Source organism: Camelina sativa, chromosome 16, assembly GCF_030686135.1.
Source record: "Camelina sativa cultivar CO46 ecotype springtype chromosome 16, ASM3068613v1".
NCBI classification, from domain to species: domain Eukaryota; kingdom Viridiplantae; phylum Streptophyta; class Magnoliopsida; order Brassicales; family Brassicaceae; genus Camelina; species Camelina sativa.
Window position 1 is genome coordinate 3,443,123 of NC_141895.1, and position 12,325 is coordinate 3,455,447.

The window sequence follows — 12,325 nt, forward strand, 5'->3', positions numbered from 1 at the left end:
CCAAACCGTGCCTTTCTATGTTTTCTACTACAATATAGAAAAAAACATGATCATAAGAGTTGAAATTCATATAGAAAACGTGAATTAAACTTTTGTAAGTGTCCGAAGACATTCGGCTCGACATAATAAAATGAGAGACGTCTCACTGTCGAGAACAACCAAGTAATTATAGCATAACATACTTCAAAAAAATTGCCGACCAGGCCCAATGTTCAGAACGCACAAAAAACAACGTTAGGTAATATAGTTTACACTTATTTAGACCATATAGAAAACGTGAATTTAACTTTTGTAAGTGTTTTAGTTAGGGCATGTCCAACAGGCTTGCTGAAAGAGTGAGGAAAAGTAGGAAAGAGAAAGAGAAACGTTACTTAGTTAAGCAATTTAAGAAACATTGCTCTCTGAGTTCCCGATCATCTATTGGTTCATTTATTAAAAAAATAATAAAAAGAAATCATTTAATTAAAATCTATTTTTTTATTTGCTTTTTGAGAATCGTTTGGGCGTGACTATGGTGGAATTGCTCTTAGGCCTTTTAGAACTCTGAGATTTTTTTGTAGCATAACTGGTTTGGCCCTAGTGAAAGTTTAAAATTATGAACATATTCTAAAACTAAAGATTACACTTTACTACAAAAAAAATATGTTATATTGGTGGAAAATTTAACGGGTGTATTTTACACATGCTCTAAAGATGTTTAAGGTAAAAGATTCAACTAGTTAGAAAAGGTTCAACATGCTCTAAAGATTCATCATATTGGGTAGATAATTTGTTTTTCTTTAATTAAGATAGTTTGTTTTTCTTTAATTAAATTATTATTTTATTTAGTTAGAAAATATTCAACATATTAATGATTAAAGGTTATTAATACATTTAAATTTATATAGATACTTGTAAAACCCCCTAGTATCTTATAACATAAAATAAATATCTAAAATATTTTCTATTTTGAAACGGAGAAAGTACTGCATATTCTTTTAATAGTCGCATGACCAACCTGAAAACTATACTATTTCAATGGCAAAAAAACAATCCCAGCGACACACAAAGACCAACAGGACAACAAAGTACTATAAAATCAGCACCTAAAAAGTTCATTATTTGTTGTTTTTCTTTTTTTGTGTAAATTTTTTAAACATCTTTAGAATTTGAAGGTTACGAACTTACGATGAATAATGAAAATATTTGGGCACTACAAAAAATAAGAATATTAATAACACCTTGAAACATTATTTTTGTAATAAGATAATGTTATTAAAAACGCTATCTCATCGCCCGTGATAATAAGTTGGGCCAGGCCTTTATTTTTTTTTAGTCGTGGTGGTTAGTTGAGCCACTAAGAAAAGAAACACGCCCATCTATAATTTTTGCATGGGCTTCTTCTCAAACCATTGTCACAAATCAGTTTGCACTACAATATATCTCTAGCCGTTTAGATAAGCTTCAGGTTATACTCATTAGGTCATTCCCTTTGAAAAAGTGAAAGAGAAGAGCCGAAGTCGCCGTAAGCCATGAAAAAACGGCGAAAAACCGTCTCGGAGGATCGTCTTACCATCACCCAACGCAATGCACGACCAGAGAACGAACGAGAAAACTCATCGCCACACATCCCAGTTGATCAAACCATCGACATAGTCTCGAGGCTGCAGGCGAAATCTGTAGCTGCATGTCGCTGCGTATCGAAGCTATGGGGCTCCACACTTCGCCTTCCCCATTTCAATGAGTTGTTCTTGACTCGATCTTTGGCTCGCCCGCAGCTATTGGTCGCCTTCCAAAAACACGGCAGGTTCTGTTTCTTCTCCTCCCCTCAACCTCAAAATCCGGATGAGAACTCTTCTCCCATAGTCGCTAATTATCATATGAGGCTCTCCTTTGATGGTGTTTTTTGTGAAATGAGTGAATCTATTCATGGCTTGGTCTGTCTTATTTATACTAAGGAGATCTCAAGGGGAAGGACGGAAACGGTGCCGGTGGTATGTAACCCTAGCACCGGTCAGTCCTTACCTTTACCCAAACTGACGACAAAGAGAGTTAAGGTGATAAGCTATTTGGGATATGATCCAGTTGATAAACAGTTCAAGGTATTGTCCATGACCAGACGTCATGAAAATGCATGGGAGTGTGGTGAGCATCAAATTCTGACTTTAGGGACTGGAGAACTTTCGTGGAGAATGGTCGAGTGTCGCATATCTCATGATTTGCCTCGTAAAAGGATATGCATCGATGGTGTTTTGTATTATCCAGCTACTGATAGGTCTTCAAGGGATTGCATGATAGTTTGCTTTGATGTAAGGTCTGAAAGTTTTAAGTCTATTATAGTCGTGGAAGATGTCTATAGAGCAGCGCTTGATGGATATCTGATAGACTACAATGGTAAACTAGGTTTATATGAGTGTGATTTTGATTGGTTTTTTGATGGAAGTCTTGAGTTGCTGGTTCTAGAAGATGCCGAGAAGCAAGTATGGTCGAAGCATACATACTTATTTCCTCCTAATTTGTGGAAAGATATAGTGGGAACTGCCGAGGTACACTTTGTTGGAGTGACTCGAACAAATGAAGTTGTGTTCTGGATAGAACGTATGATGCCTTCATGCCTTCTCTACTGCAATATCGAGAGAAAGACGATCGTAAGAGTTGCAATCCATGGACTGGAAGCGGGTAAGAATCGTAAGGTTTACACCTGTCTAGACCATGTCGAGAACGTTAATCTTGAGCTACTGTTGTAGTTAAGACTTTGTTATTTATCTTTTGTGCCAAAAGCTACTTTTATCTTTTGGTTCTCGTCAATTCCTATGGATGGGATCTTATGACTTTTGTAATAATCTACTTTATGTTTGTTTTTGGTTACATTATTTTGGGTTTTCCAAAAAACTATTGGTGTTTTGTTTTCTTCTCTACTTATTTATTTTTTTTTTTTTGTCATCGTAACTTTTTTTTTCTTTTTCAACTACACATTAATTAAAAAATTCTTGTTCGTGAGTGGGTAAAAAATCTTTGATCATGATGAATGAATTGGGAAGAACAGAGGACATAAACATAGTTCAACGTGACGACGTTAGGACTTGTTTCTCAAAATCCGACTTAAAAAAAAAATTAGGGATTAAAGAATCTCACCTTATAGGGGCTCCAGGTTGGACTACGTCTCAGCCCATTGAGATAAACTTTAGGGTCGTACTCTTTCTCAAGGTTGGCCTGGCCTCCTACAATCGTGGAAGTGTAGAGTACTCTTTCTAGGGTTCTAAACTTATTGTATGGCAATACAACCTCAATGAATGGAGGAGAAAGCTCAGGGTCAGGGCCGATCCATGTTGATCTCATCATCGAAATACTTTTGAGATTGCCGGCGAAAGCTATAGCGAGATGTCGTTGCGTATCGCAGCACTGGACCACCATACTTGCACTTCCCCATTTCACGGAGTTGTTCTTGACTAAATCTTCCGCTCGCACGCGGATATTTTTCGCCTTCAAAGGATACGATAGTATTTTGTTCTTCTCGTCACCTCAGCCTCAAAATAATCCAGATGAGAAGAACAACTCGCCTGCTGCTGTAACAGTCAACTATAAAACGCGTTTTTCTTTTCATCGTCGTTACGCTAATATTAGTCCTGTCAATGGCTTCTTCTGTTTTAGAAGTGAGCGGATCGTAAGGGGGAGGACAAATCCATTGTTGGAGCTGGTGAAGAGGAGACACGATCGAAAGAATGTTTTTCTATCTTATTGTGGAATGCATAATCATCCCTTATGTACTACAGAGAAAATCTCCTACACATTAATTACAATCAATTACAGTTATTAGCGTATCGTAATCATATCTTTCCATATCGTGTGACTTGATTCTTGAAGACGTAACGTGAAGCCCAAGGTTTCACTGATACCCTCCCTCAAGTTGGAGCATGCAAATCTTGTATGCCCAACTTGACACAGAACTGAGCGTAGTCTTGAGTGCCCAATGGTTTTGTAAGTATGTCTGCAAGCTGCGACCCAGTACCAACATGAAGAAGGCGGATGTTCTTGGTTAAGACTTCATTCCAAACAAAATGGCAATCCACTTCGACGTGTTTAGTCCGTTCATGGAAGACGGGGTTTGTGGCGATGTGAATAGCTGCTTCACTATCACAACGAACAAGCATGGAGCCGTCATGCTTAACTCCAAGAGACAATAGAATTCGCTTCAGCCATATCAACTCTTGAGTAATGTGTGCCATTGCCCTATATTCGGCCTCTGCCGAGGATCGACTGACTGTCTTTTGTTTCTTCGTTTTCCATGATATCGGAGAGCCACCCAGTTGAATGAAATAACCAGTGACGGAACGTCTTGTTAACGGACAGCCGGAGTAGTCACTATCACACCAACCTGTGAACTGAAAAGAACCAGCTGCACGCAGCAAAATACCTTGGCGAGGATTGTTTTTCAGATACTTAACGACTCGGAGAGCAGCCTCCCAATGATCTTCCCTTGGCTTCTGCATGAACTGAGCAATGAAATGAACACAATATGCCAAGTCTGGTCGCGTGACAGCTAAGTAGATTAAACGGCCGATCAACCGTCGATACTTTGCTGGATGTGGTAGATAAGGTGAGGCCGACAATGCTAGCTTGTTATTCGACTCAAGAGGAATGCCACCGGTTTAGCACCAAGTAAGCCTGAATCCGAGATGATATCAAGGGCATATTTTCGCTGACAAAGGTACATCCCAGAGGGACTGCGTGCCACTTCAATGCCCAGAAAATACTTCAAGGGTCCCAAATCCTTCATGTGGAAACATGTAGATAAGTAGTCTTTGAAGGCTTGCATCACTGTCATGGTGCTGCCGGTGATGATAAGATCGTCAACGTAGACTAAAACATGAAGTTGTTCACCGTCTTTATCCATTGTAAACAGCGAGTAATCTGACAAGCTCTGTTCGAAACCAAATTTTTTCAAAGCCGTTGATAGTTTCTCAAACCAGCACCGAGGACTCTGCTTTAAACCGTATATGGACTTGCGAAGACGACATACCTTCTTTGGGTCAGAAGCTTTGAAGCCAGGAGGGAGTTTCATATAAATCTCTTCTTCGAGGTCCCCATGAAGAAAAGCGTTGTACACATCCATCTGATGGACCTCCCAGTTTCGTTTCACTGCAGTGTCCAAAAATAGTCGAACAGTACCCATCTTTGCCACTGGCGCAAACGTCTCGCCATAATCCTCACCCTCTGTTTGTTTATTGCCAAGAGCAACAAGTCGCGCTTTGTGTCTCTCTAAGGTCCCATCAGATCGATATTTGAGTTTATACACCCATTTACAGCCAATTGCTTTTTTTCCTGGTGGTAAATCACCCACATCCCATGAATGATTCCGTTCTTGAGCATCAATTTCGCTAGACATAGCATTGTTCCAGCGTTCATCTTCCATGGCCTCTTTAAACGATTTAGGTTCCACACCTGAAGTTATCTTTGCCAAATATGCCTGATGTTGAGGAGAAAACCGCTCACAATTGACGTAATTAGCAATTGGATACTCAGACGTGGATGAACTTTGAGAAGTCATCGCCTTCGAAGTGGTACTTACCACAAAATCCTTTAATTTGACAGATTGGGTTTTCTGGCGTTGCCCACGACCCAACGTAGGAGCAACGATCGGATCTGACACAACCGGTGTGGGAACCGGAACCACCGGCGGACGAGGTGCTCTAGGAGGTGGTTCGACTACCGGTGCAGTGGAGTCATCGTGAAGACCCGTAGTTGCGGGTTGCGGTGTTACACGTTCATCGGGGGCAATTGCAGGTTCAGTAAGAAATGGGCCTGGTGAAGAAACATGTGGAACTGGGCTTGGTGTAGGCCTATTATCAATGTCTGAATTGAGTGAACTATGAGACAGGCCCAATAAGTCTTCTTCTTCTTCGTGAAATAAACTCGACAAAGGAAACACCTCTTCGTCGTCGTCTGCAACCGTCGTGGGTGAGCGATATGGAAATTCAGTTTCACAGAAGATGACATCTCGGGAAACAAAAAATTCTTGTTTTGCGAGATCATATAGACGCCAACCTTTCTTCCCATAAGGATACCCCATGAACACACTCCGGCGACTACGAGCCGCAAATTTGTCTCCTTTGTGGGATTGGTCATGAGCATAACACAGGCTGCCGAAGCCACGCAAATGCTCATAAGAAGGCTTGGAGTTATAGATTCGTTCATATGGTGTGACTCCCTGTAAAACTGAACTTGGTGTGCGATTGATTAAATAACCAGCCGTTAAAACGCATTCTCCCCAAAATTCGATTGGCAAATTTGCTTGAAATCGTAAAGCTCTAGCGATATTCAGAATGTGACGGTGCTTCCTCTCAACCCTCCCGTTTTGTTGAGGTGTCCCAACACAAGACGTTTTGTGTAGGATGCCTTGTTGCTTAAAGAAATCTCCCAAGCAAAGAAACTCAGATCCATTATCACTCATGATCATTCGAACAGGCTTGTCAAATTGTCGTGCAGTCATTGCAATGAACTTTTTGAGATGCGTAGGAGCCTCTGATTTTTCATTCAACAAGTGAATCCACACACCACGTGAATAATCATCGACAATGGTTAAAAAATAACGGGCTCCGGAATAAGTTGGAGTCTTATAAGGACCCCATAAATCACAATGAACCAAATCGAAAATCCTTGTTGTTTTATTCTCACTAATTGGAAAACTTCTTCTTGTTTGTTTAGCGCGGAGACATACATCACATGCTTTATTTGAAATTGCAGAAGGAATGACATTAGAAACTACAGGAAGTAGACCAACTACTTTAGCCGCAGGATGACCCATCCTATTGTGCCAAAGCTCAAAAGACTTCTCATCTCTAATCACTACTGATGCAGCAAACTCCATACTCCTAAAGTGGAAGGTCCCTCCCATACGTCTACCAACTCCCGTCACCGTCCTCGTAGTACGGTCCTGAACAACAAGGAAATGATCAGCCAATTGTCCTACACACCGATTCTCATCCATTAACTGAGCAAGAGAGATCAAATCAGATTGAAACCCTTCAACATAGTAAACAGATCGCAAGATCAGATTCGGCCCAAGCCGTATAGACCCTTCTTTGATAGATACTCGTTCTCTACCATCAGCTAATATAATCCCCACAGGCAACATGTCTTTAACATCCGTTAACAGATCTAATCTCCCAGTTAAATGATGAGAAGCACCTGTATCCATGATCCAAAAAGGAATAGAAGACATACCGCTTAACTTCTCCGGTTCGTTGAGAACACCAGCATTGAGAAGACTCTTAATTGCTCGCCACTGAGAGTCGCTCACCTTCACAGCATCACGATCATTGTCCGTCACAACATAGTGGGCACTCGCGGAGTTTGCGGAGTTTGAAGGTGCCGCAACGTGAACCGCATTAGCAAACGAGACTCCACGTCCACGTCCAGCGCCTCCATTGGATACACCACGGCCTCGACCACGTCCTGTTGAAGTGCGAGATCTCGGCCTCTCTCCCCACCACTCTGGATAACCGATAACACCGTAACAACTATCACTGGAATGGCCAACACGGTTACAATGTTTGCACACCACCGGCTTGTCTTTTTCTTCTCTTCGGTAAGGTGGTGTTGTTTGAATCACAAATGCAGTCACACCACTAGATTCTTCCATGTTTGTAGTGCCGTTTTTCACCAAGTCTTCTTCCTGACGAACAATGTTGTAAACTTCCTCCATTGGTTGAATGGGAACTCGCGAGACTAAGCTTGATCTCACGGTCCCATACAACGTGTCATCAAGTCCAAACAAGAATTGGTGGACTTTATCCTCTTCTCGATCTCTCTCTTGAAGAGTTCCAAGATCACACTCGCATTTCCCACATTTGCACAGCCTTAATGGACGATAGCTAGCCATACTATCCCAAATGCGAGTCAGCTTCCCAAAGTAAGTCTCAATCGGGAGACCTCTCTGTTTGCAGCATGCAAGATCAGCCTTGATTTGCTGAATTCGAGGTCTGTTAGTGACAGAGAACCTCTTGTTCAAATGATCCCATAGATCCTTGGCCACATCTCGGTGAGAGATATTAGAACGGAGTGTCGGATCAATAGACATCTTGATCCACGACACTAGAAGCGCCTGAATGGTCCACCAATCCTCCAAATCTGGTGAACCTTCCGCTGGTCGTGCAATGGTCCCGTTAAGGAAACCAAACTTTTTTCGAGAGCATAGAGCTGTCTTCATCCCACAAGCCCACTCATCGTAGTTTGCACCTGTGAGCAATGGATGTGAGATTACAGCCCCTGGATTATCGGCCGCCGTCAAGTCGTAAGGAGAGATGGTTCGTCGCACCTCCGTCGTGGTCGTTGTTGTCGCAGCTGTCGTGGTCGGGTTCGGGTTCATCGGAGGAATAATACCTTCGTTGTTCGTCATCGGTCGGGTTCGTTTGGTTTCTTAGCAAAGGAAAGAAATCAAATTCCGTGCTCTGATACCATGAAGAGGAGACACGATCGAAAGAATGTTTTTCTATCTTATTGTGGAATGCATAATCATCCCTTATGTACTACAGAGAAAATCTCCTACACATTAATTACAATCAATTACAGTTATTAGCGTATCGTAATCATATCTTTCCATATCGTGTGACTTGATTCTTGAAGACGTAACGTGATGCCCAAGGTTTCACTGATAGCTGGTGATATGTAACCCTAGCACGGGACAGTCTTTTCTTTTACCAAAGGTGAAGACAATGAGGAGGGTTGGGCTGCATAGCTATTTAGGGTATGATCCCATTGGTAAAATCTACAAGGTATTGTCCATGACATGGTTAGTTAACGGAAGAGACCTGATTTTGAGGAGCATCAAGTTCTAACATTAGGAACTAGGGAACCTTCATGGAAAATGATAGAATGTCGCAGACACCATTATGTTTTTCAGAGTAAAGAGATATGCATCAATGGTGTTTTGTATTACACAGCTGCTACCGATATGTATGGAGAGGATTCCATAGTCGTTTGCTTTGATGTCAGGTCTGAGAAGTTCAGATTTGTTGAAGATGTGGAAAATTTCCGTGTTGGAACTCTGGTAAACTACAATGGCAAATTAGGTTCACTTGTGTCGTCTGAAGGGTCTAGCTCGGTTGGTAGAACAAGTACAAGTATTATGATGTATGTTCTAGAAGATGCCGAAAAGCAGGAATGGTGGAAGCATACATACGTATTACCCGCTTTAATTTGTGGCCAAGTATAGTTGAAACGACCAATTTTAGCTTTGTTGGACTGACCCTGACAAATGAAATTGTGTTGTCCCCGTCCTATGCATTATATTTGGGCCTTTCTACGTTATCTACTACAATGTCGAGGAAAAGACAGCCGTAAAGCTTCAAATCCAAGGAGTGAAACCGAATATGGATCGTGAACTTCTCACCTTTTCAGACTATGTAGAGGACGTGACGCTTATGCCCAAATGTTTTACTTAGGACTTTTATAAATTGAGGTATTTGTCACAGAGCTAGTCTGCAGTGTTTTATTACTCTCTTTATCTTATTGGATTTTTTTTTTTCACTTGTAGATGACTATTTTCACTTGTTTACGCTTTAGCGTGAGCATCATTGCGTTTAATTCGAAAATTTTCATCTTGATTATACAGTTATACTAGAAAAATACCTCTTTTTTATTTGAGTTAATTGATGGGGTGGTTTATAATGTGGAATGAAAGATTCAAGATTGATTAGCTACGACACACATGGAGAATCTTCATGGAGGATGATCGAAGTTTATATACCGTATTATATTCCTGGAAATAGTGAGGTATGCATTGATGGTGTGTTCTGTTTTATCCATCTATCAATAGATCTTTCCGAGTTTTCATGATCGTTTGCTATGATGTTAGGTCGGAGAATTAAAGCAATGAAAAAAACAGCTTTCATTACAGAATTGGGTCATGCACATCTGATCAACTGCAATGGTCAAATAGGTTCACTTGTCTTTGAAGGGTCTTGCTGTGTTGATGGAAGCCGTAGAAGAATTATGGTCCGGGTTCTAAAAGATGCCGCAACCTGATCTTGCAATTATACACAGATTAAATATCAGTATAAGATTGTCAACTTTTATAAGGTCATAAGCAAATGAAAAAAAAAAATCACATAGATATTTATTAAACTAGAAAATTACCCACGCGATGCGTGGGTTATAAAATTAAATATTTTGTATGTAAAATAAAATTTCATTAAATTATATATGAAATGTTCATAATATTATTTATATATGCCTTGAAAAGAATTTAAATACATATATTTATAAGTTTATAATTATGAAGTGTGTTAAAAGAAGGACAACTTTCACATATTGCATAAAAATAAGTTTTGCTTTTAAATTTAGCAAATCATTTCTAAATTCTAAAAATACTAAAATAGCATCTTGCTTTTAATCTTATACTCTAAATACTAAACCATATCTCTTAAAAATTATACCCTAAATGTAAAATATAAAATTCAAACTAAAAAAATATAGATAACCATTGGAAATGGTGTAAGCTTTTTACGGCATAATGACAGATGGAGTAAGGGTTACAGGAAAATAGACATGAAGTATGATTGGCAACTCAAACAATACCAATGCGATATAAAAGTAGTTTTGCTTTTGTACAGGTTAATCTACTATAATTTATACCACTTTTAATGATTCACATATGTCTATGATGAAAGTATTGAGGTTACAATATGTATATATATATATATATATATATTAAATATTTTACAATAGGTCTCTGTAATGTTTTTCCGTGTAATGTGAAAGGATGTTGTAAAGTTTGGGAAGTGATTCCAAAGAGGCAATAAAGAAATATGTGATCTTTTGATCATGTTTATATGCATTACACGGTAAAATTAGGCTCAATCTTTTTATCAATATGCAAAGTAAAAAAAAAATTGGTAATGGGGATAAAGAACTTTTAAAAATGGAAAACAAAGCAAATTTACAAAACATAAACTTAGAAATATACTATAGTTGTAGATCAGAGGACTTAAGAGGAGAAATCTAAAGGACTTACAACTATAATATTATGAGTGAATGTTTAAAGCCAAAGAGATTGTGCTTTAGGACTCAAGCATTAGGCCCATCTTCATCACTTAAGACTTCTAACTATAGTTTGAAGGTTTAAAAAATCACATTACAAAACAATGCAAAAACTTTAAATCATGACTATCATAAAACATAATCATTGAAAGAGGCTAATAAATATTGACAAGACTCTGATACCAAAAAAAAAACACATTGACATGGCTTTGTAAACGATTTCTTCAAATAGTCCTAGAGAAATTAATCTGTTAATCATCATATTGCAAGACATCATGTTTTAAAAAAAAAACTTCATAAGAAAAAATATTTTAAAAAAATACCATAGAAAATGATGGGAAAAGAAAGACATATAGTGAGTGATTGTTTTCTTCATTATTAGTCATGTGATCATTGGATCTTATATATTAGACTAAACATTGTTTGAAGTTTGTAAGGAATTCCATTGACATATTATTATGAGTAATCACATTCATGACAATAAATACAATTATAAAGCATATTAATTGTAAATAATTTGGTCATATGCATTATTGCAACATAAACAGTTTGAAGAAAAGAAAACGTCCACCCATAATGTCATAAATGTAATTGATTGAGAGAATTAATGTAATCTAAAGAAACTGAACAAATAAAATGTCCCAAATTAAAAAAATGTGTGTAGACAATTTAGTTTAAGTGTCTTTTATTTCATTAAAATTGAAAAAATGACACATGTTTAAAAAAATAGAGGGGTGCCAAATGACAATTTCTCTCAACTCTATTTTATTATAGTTTAATATATAGTAAATATTGACATGTGAAATCGATAAAAATAGTTAAGTAATAAAGTTCCGGTTGTGATAAAAAAATAAGTGACAAATTTATATATTGTAAAAACAAAATAGAATAAATATATTTTTGTAAAAACTATAGAGATTTTTGCTATGAAATGATACTAAATTAAATAACAAAAAATAATTAAAGATTTGGTAGACGAAGAGTAAAGAAATTTAAAGGAACATTAGTGTGGAATTTACAAATCGTATAAATTAAATTAGACAAAATATATTCTTGTAAAACGATTTTTTTGTTTTTACCAAAGTAAACTATATAGAATCTTGCTATGAAATAATATTAATTAATACCAACCAAAAATAATTAAAGATTTAGTAGAGGAAGATAAATCTGAGTACTTATATAATAAATAATGTAATTTTTAACCAATTAGGTCATGAAAGAGGAATAAAGCAGGTGATAGAATTGATGATGATGTGAGAAATGAGGGACAACCAACCATAAGTAAAACATTAATACCTTCTCAGAT

At 38.0% G+C, this 12,325-nt stretch overlaps 1 pseudogene across 1 annotated transcript; it reads left to right on the forward strand.

Annotated features, from left to right (window-relative positions):
* The first annotated feature begins 1,451 nt into the window (after positions 1–1,451).
* LOC104753330 (F-box protein At5g65850 pseudogene) lies at positions 1,452–2,889 on the forward strand (annotated as a pseudogene). Its single transcript, XR_015585409.1, has one exon. The product of XR_015585409.1 is annotated as an F-box protein At5g65850 pseudogene (transcript).
* The last annotated feature ends 9,436 nt before the right edge of the window (positions 2,890–12,325 follow it).